Below are 7,533 nucleotides of genomic sequence, written 5' to 3'. Positions count from 1 at the left end.
AATCACATTTATTTAGCATGACTGCACCAATTTAGCACAGCTGAATAGCTGGCCCACAGCGTGCACATGTTCCTAGATGGTTAAAAGTCACTCTTCACATTTCCCTTCCTGTTCATGTGCTCCAAGGCTGCATATTTCAGTAGTGCCTCTGGAAAGTAGCTATTGTTTTTATCTTTTCAGTGGTTTAGTTGTGAAATTCATGCTTGGAGAAGGGGTGGAGGAAAGTCCTAGAACAGCCGACCGAGGTAAATAGCATTTCCTCTGTCCTAATTCTTTTCTTCTGTCACTTCTGTGCCTTTGCAGCTCCCTGAGAATCCATCTCCATGCCTTAAACATCAGATATTAGCTGACACCCTTGTAGAGTGCTGATCAGATGAAAACAGTATGTCAGATTTAAGGCTGGAAGTGAGTCAAGGCCATTTGTCTAATCAGCTTCTCTTTTTCTTCACCAACACAAAAAATCAGAGTAGAAAGCACCTTCCTCATTAACAAAGAGTAATGGACACCAAAGCAAATTTAGAATGGAGAGAGGAAAAGTATATTCCCTAAGTTAATAACCTTAGCTAATGCAACTGATTTGACTTAATTGAAGTCAGTTGTAGAACTGGGCTCTGAATCTTTCCCTCACTGCATGGCTCAGCCTAGCAGGGAACCCAAGGGTTAACAGCACAACTGCTGGTCCCCTTAGAATATATCTCTATCACCATGAGTAATGCATATTTTGAGCAATTGCATCCAAAATGAACAGATCTGTGAGAGGAGATGGATCCCTCACAGAGCAGAACAGGAAGAGCCCTCAGCTGCCTTCCAAAAGCAGGGGATGGTTATTTCCTAGGTCCTAGTGCCTTTCCCAGTGTATCCCAGGCTCGAACACCTAATCAGCATGATTATCATCACACAAATGCTGCCAGAGAGTCTGATTTGTACAGTAATTTCTTTGCTAAATGAATAACCTTTCCAAAACCCTGTGATGCGGGAGCCTCTGCCATAATTCTGCATTTTGGATGGCTTTTTCTGCCTGCTTGGGGTTTGGCGCTTGTGTAAAGAGGTGTAATAAGAAAAGTCACTCACAGGAGAGTGTAAGATAAAGCAGGCAGCTCAGCCTGATTGAACCAAGGCCTCATCCTCCTGGGGCTGAAGCCTGGCCATGGTGTGAGCAGATGCAGCAGCTCCTATTGCTATTTCAGGGGGAACTGATCTGCTTAGAACAGGGGAGGGATTTTATTCTGGGTGAGCAGATGTTTTGCTGAAGTGGTGTGAGCAGCAGGGAGCTGTGCTGGGTCTGTGTATTTCTTTGTCCTTGGATCTCAGTGGGTGCATTGCTGCTGCCTTGAGACAGTTTCCTTTGTTGCCATGATCAAGGGTAAATTCTGTGTGAGCCCACCCTGCCTCAGACCCCCAGAAGGTCCCTACTGGTGTGACAACAGCCCAGGCTCAGATTTATGGGGGTATCTCAGAAGCAGCTTTCCAAAGCACCCCTTTGGGAGCAGTGGACAACTAACAACCCGTGGGTGACTTGGCTGAGCCTCCTGGCCTTGGTTTCCTAGCACAGGCTCTCCTTGTCCCTCTTTGGAGGTGGAATGGGGGAGCCCAGCTGCCCTACAGCTCCAGAACCAGGGCTGAGCCCCAGGGCACTCTGGTGCTTTTTGTTCACCCTTTCCCAGAGCTCCACCTCTGCTGCTGGGGCTTCACAAGCAATGTGTAAGTGCCTGTGACTTTTCTCCATGCCAATTTATTCTTGGATGCCACCAGAATGTAGCACCAAGCCCTCTAAGGAGCCCAGGGCCCTCTCTCTCTCTCCCTTTACGGCCTTAATTCTTGGCTTCTTCTCTGAGTCACAAAATGTCCCTTTCCCTGCAGCCAACTCACTGCTCTTTCTCCTGTTTCTTCTCCATTTCTCTCTCTCTTTCTCTTAAATAGTTGGCAGGAGGCCCTTTCTTTCCTAACTTCCAGTCATTTTTGCCAGGTGACCCTGTGAGTAATCTCCCCCAACAAATAAGGGAAGGCCCAGTTAAAGGACCACTTCTGGCAGGAAGAATATTCCTCTTTTGAACCCCCTTATTATTCTCTCCAGTGGGTTTCTCAGGCAAACAACACAAAATCCGGATCACCCGCATCCCTAGACCAGACACAGCTCTGTGGCACACGCACGTGGTTCTTATTTCCCCCCCAGAGAATGGCTCTGGGAAGGAGTTAACCTCTTGAGGCCAGGAAAAAGGCAGCAGAAGATGTAATAGCTCCAGTGATTCACACACAATATTCCATAAAGTGGCACGGCAATTGCCTTTATTTTCCGGAGTCACGCACAACCATTATTTTTATTTTTTTTTTGTCAAGTTTAACCCAACAGACATTTTAAATGTCACGGTTTATACCCTCTACGAATTTCACTTGTGAGTGTTGTTGCTAAGACAGACCATATTGTGGCATCAATGTTTAATCAGGCCATTCCCTCAAACTCAACAGGGAGTTCTGCCTGAGATCTGGTGGTATAAATCATGAAGTTCTGCTGTTAGCAATTTTTATTACTCACTTTATGCCTCTTTGTGAAAATGAAGGGAAGATAAAAGGAGAGGGAGAGAGTTTAACTGAAAAATGAAATATTACAACCTTTCTGATGAAATCTGTCTACTCTACATCTGTGAAAGTGCAGCATCAGCCCCCCTTGGAATTCAGTTTGTTTTTCCTCCCAGTGCTTAGATGCCTGAGTTTGGTACTCCTGACACTTGCTCAGTGAGGAGCTGGATGCTTGAGCCCAAAGTCTGGTGCTGGGCCACATGTGAGTTGGGGTATCAGCAGATTGCTCCTTCACCATCACCTTTCTGACCATGTCATGCCAGTATCTGCTCCATTTTCCGGGACAAAGAACACTCCCAGAATCTCCCAGCCCCATCTAACCCTTTGCTCTGGACGTGGTTCAAGTCTGCACAGACTGTATCAGTGCATTGTTTTCGTGGGCAGCTGGAAAACCTCAGGAATGAATGGAAACAGACGGTTACAGACCAGCTAAATTGCAATCTCTCCTCTCAGCAAGAGAGGACTCCAGTTAGGGTGCCTTTCCAAAACAAGAGTGAAGGGATGAACACTACTGAGAACTCGGTGGGGACATAAAAAGGAGAGCAGACACAAAAAGATTTATTCACCAGGAGATGTGTGGGTTATTATTGAGGAGTGAGGTGACATCCTGACACCTGATCTGTAATGCTAGCATCAGTGTGTGGCATCAGGCTTCCTTTATGTCCCCCCTCAATACAACATCAACCACTCTCTGTGTTTTGCACTTGGATTGTGCCATTGATTTCCATGGGATTTTGCCAGGCACTGGCACTCTGGGCCCAATGATGCTGCTGCTATCCCAGTTCTATTCAGCCCAAGAGGAACATGAGAGACAGACTGCACCCACTGGTGAGCCCAAACTCACACAAACAGAGGTGGAGATTGTAACAGCACAGCTTCCCTGAGCAAACCTGTGTTAGATCAGGCAGAAGTAAAATCCAGTCCTAAGGGTGAGAGTATGTGAGAAGGAAAAGCCACGTATCTTGTGAGAAGAGAAATGCACAAAAAGAAAAAGAAGTGCCAAAAAAGAATAGGTGCATAATGAGAATATTTTCTCTGCAAATCCAACTTGAGATATCCCAGCTGAGCAGTTCAAGCTTTGGAGGTGCTGGTAAGCCTCATGGTGGGCTGAATGTTCACCCTGGTGTCCTTCTCTTTACCAAGGACCACTTTCATATTTTGTGGAGAAAATAAAGAACAGCATTGGCTCTCACCATGCTATGGCAGGGCCACAGAGTGTGGCATAAGCTTTGACATCCCTTGGAATGGTTTGATTTACTCCCACCACCAACTACACCCACCTAAGACCTTCCCTGCCTTTCTCAGATTCCTGGAAGAGCTGTGCACTTCTTGTGGCAGCTGTGTCAGAAGCAGGGGCAGTCTGGACCTGAAAGCCTCGTGCAAAGCTCAGTCAAGGCTGCACAAGATTATTCTGTGGTCAGTGGGTTTGGTATCAGCTGTTCCTATAACTTTCTCAGCAATAATGAGGTGTAAGAGATCGTGACTGCTCCCGCCTTACCCAAGGTTTGGCTCTGCTAATAATGAGGCAGACAAACAACTGAGAAATCTTCCAGAGGCCAGATGTGAATGCAATTGTTAAAATACTGCCTGGGTCACTGGCTGCAGCTTCAGCATTTTTGGAAATTTGTTTTTGTACCAGTGTCAAAGGCACTGGGGCTCTCTGCTTGCATCAGTACAAATCTGGATTAATGCAGTTAAAACCAGCAGAGTTGTATCCGTGCAAAAGCAGTTAAAATGGGCTCAGAATCAGACTCAGAAAGTTACCCTCGTGTCACTTAGTAAGATATATTTCTTTTGGCTTCCACTTAGATTTGGTCCTTAAGGAGCCTGTCATAAGAGATATATGGGCTGGGCAAGAGTCCAACTTACCGTCTGGAAGGAACAGCAGGGCTCCCATCGAAGGAGGGAGCAGGGTAAAATGAGCTTTTGACTATTATTTTGTAATTCCGTAAATATTTGTGATTTTGAATTATTCAGTAAAGTTCCCACTATGCTGTGATGTGATGGAAGGGCCTTGTCATCTACAGACTGTGTGGGGAGAAACCCATTTACAGTGATCTTTGAAACAGCTGCCGTGAGATCTTACACTTCCTGGCATGTCACAGCCCAAAAATTTCTAGGAAATTGCAGCTGCTTTCTTAGCCAGGGAGATAAGATGCCTTTGCAGCAGTGCTTTTAAGCCATTGCTTCATCACAGCAGAAAGTTAATGCAATCCTCTCTCTGCCTACTCCAAGTGCACAGCTAAATTCCCATTGCTACCAGGGCCTGACATTGGAGTCAGCTACTAAGAGCCCATTTGTGCAACATTACCATTCATTAGGTCATTGGATAGCAGCTGATTCTCCAGATCTCAGGCTTTCAGACTCCTGGCATTGATTGGGGGCACCCAGGTGAGGCAGTAGTAGGGAGCAGGGATGTACATGGGTTTTTCAGATGGGCGTTCTTGTTAGGAAACTCATAAACCCAAGTATTTTCTGAAATAAATGTTTTGGAAATACAGTTTCAGATCTAGTTAAAAACCAAAGGAATGTTACATATAATTACAGAAGAATTCTGTGTAAGTGACAGTTTCCAAGTATCTTTTGTCCTGTAGGGGAATTTGCTAAATGCTTATACCCAAACTAGATTTCTGAGCACTCTGGGGCATTTTAAAGCTGCATTTTAAGAGGAAAGGAAGAACTGTATTGCCTGTAAAAGGGGCCAGTTGCAGAGGGGTCAGAAGGAGATGCAATGCTGAGTTCAGCTGTGCATTTTGGGTCTGCAGTCTCCATCTGCAGTCTGCCCTTCCGCCCCAACTTCAGAGTAAGGCAACATCTGCTCCATGGTGATAATTGAACCCATGTAAACTTAATTTGCCTTCACCAATGTCGATTTTTACTGCAAAGTGAAGCCATTTAGATGTTGATAATATTTTGGATTAAATCAAACCAGTAGAAGCTATTTAAGGTTAAATTTTATTTACATTGTACCAGTGTAGCTGGATTGATTTTTAAATCAAATTTAACTTTAGCAGGGAAATTTTCTTAGAGTAGTTTGCTGAGTGAAGGAGCTTGCCTCTGGAGACACCATGTAACATGCTCTTGTTTGTAGTTCTCATTGACTATAATGATGTGGCTGAATCAAAATCCAACCAAGGCTGGATGTCCATGTAGGATGTGCCACTATAAATCTTTCAGGCCCCTGACAGCAGTTTTAAGAGAGTTAGTTGGCTTTTGCAATTTTCCAAACTGAAGGACAAGGTAATACTTAATTATCAGCAATTTTGAAAGTGATTGGGGTTGACAGCCTGAAGCAGAGCAATAGATGAAAGATAAAAAACCCTGGCAGCTGGAAAGGCCCTTCTTTAGAGAAGGAGGAGGGGCTGGGATGATGGAAAGGGTTAATTCTCTAAGAAAGATAATTTGCATTGCTGCACACTTTATTCATTTGTTTTTGGTCGAGCCCTCTGTGCTGACTTCTTTGGGGTGTTATTGGCTCTGCTGCTTTGACAGAACAAAGAACCTTTGTTGTCCATCAAAGACCATCCAGATACCCAAGGCCCCAGGAGGGGGAGGTGGACATGGAGGAGCTGCCTGTGTTCCTTCCTCCACAAACAACAACAATAACATTATTGGAAGCGTTCGCAGCATTACTGAAATATTTTCAAGGGAAATGTTCTTCAGCATTTATATCAGTGCAGATAGTGGTGTAAATACTGACTTAGTAATTTCTGGGAGCCTGTGCTGTGTTTCTGAAGGTCTGGCAAGTGAGTCTAAGCACAGATAATTTGGGATGAAGAGGATTCACAGAGGATTTTGCACCTGATCATTACTGTCTTGTGTGTGTGGAAAATAAAGTGCCTTCCCGTTCTGTGTTGTTGCTGGGTCAGAGATGTGAGAACAGGTTGAACCTTTGGTGGAATGAAGGTATGATTTGAAGATAAAAGTCTCAATTTGTTCTACTTAATTACAGAGAATCTGGAACCTTCTGATGTTGGACCCCTGTCATAATCCATGGTAAAGGGCAGAGGCATCCCTCTCCCCTTCCAAAATACAGTGTAGCTGATCTAAACTCTGCATCCTTCCTTTGCTTCTGATAATTGCCTGGAGACTCTAAACTTGGCTCCAAACTTAGCAACAGCCACTGGATCCTGCCAATCGTGTATTATGAATCCAGTCATAAACATCTAGAAGCTCTCTTAAGGTTTTTTCACTGCCTGGATGTTCTAGGAGCAGTTCATGCATCTGTGTATGTACCCAGGAGGATTAACTACAGAATTTTGGCCCTGAGGAGCAAAATCAAGCAGCAGATAACTTTCTTTTACTTTCTTCATTGTCCTACAATTAAAAACCCACCACAAGAACACAAATACAATAAAGAAAACATACCTAAAATTCAGGCAGATGAAAACAACTGAAAAAAAGATTTTAAGAACCCTCAAGAAAATGAATAAATATTCATGAAAATATTCAAAAGCTCAGATGTTTTCATTAGTCACCACAGGAGGGAAACATTAATTTGAAATAATAATATAAAACCTTGAAAAGAGTTAAAAAAGAGCAAGGGGAGGAACAGCACACCCTCTGCTCCCACAGCTGATACATGGCTGAGCTATGGCCAAGGGTTTCCCCTCTAGCTCAGCCTCCCCTTGAGATTTAAACTGTGCTGGTTTAAAATGTGCAGACCTGCTTGAAACCTAACAAAATATCCCTTCCCTCTGAGTTTTTCCTTTTATTCACACCATAGGAACACAGGAAAATAAAAAGGAGTGCTAATCTATGCTACAGTTTCCCAAGCAAGGACTCTGGGCAGGGGTTTGTGAGTGGATTTGACAGATGTACGAGCAGATGGTGAGGGACACTCCCTGAGAGCACCCGATTCCCAGGCCTGTATGGCCAAAAAAATATCTTTTCATGGATAATGGGATTTTCAGAGGGAAGAAATACAGAATTCACGTCTCACACCAGAACTCGGTC

This window comes from Ammospiza nelsoni, chromosome 1 (assembly GCF_027579445.1).
Source record: "Ammospiza nelsoni isolate bAmmNel1 chromosome 1, bAmmNel1.pri, whole genome shotgun sequence".
Taxonomy (NCBI): domain Eukaryota; kingdom Metazoa; phylum Chordata; class Aves; order Passeriformes; family Passerellidae; genus Ammospiza; species Ammospiza nelsoni.
This window is presented reverse-complemented; position numbering follows the sequence as displayed.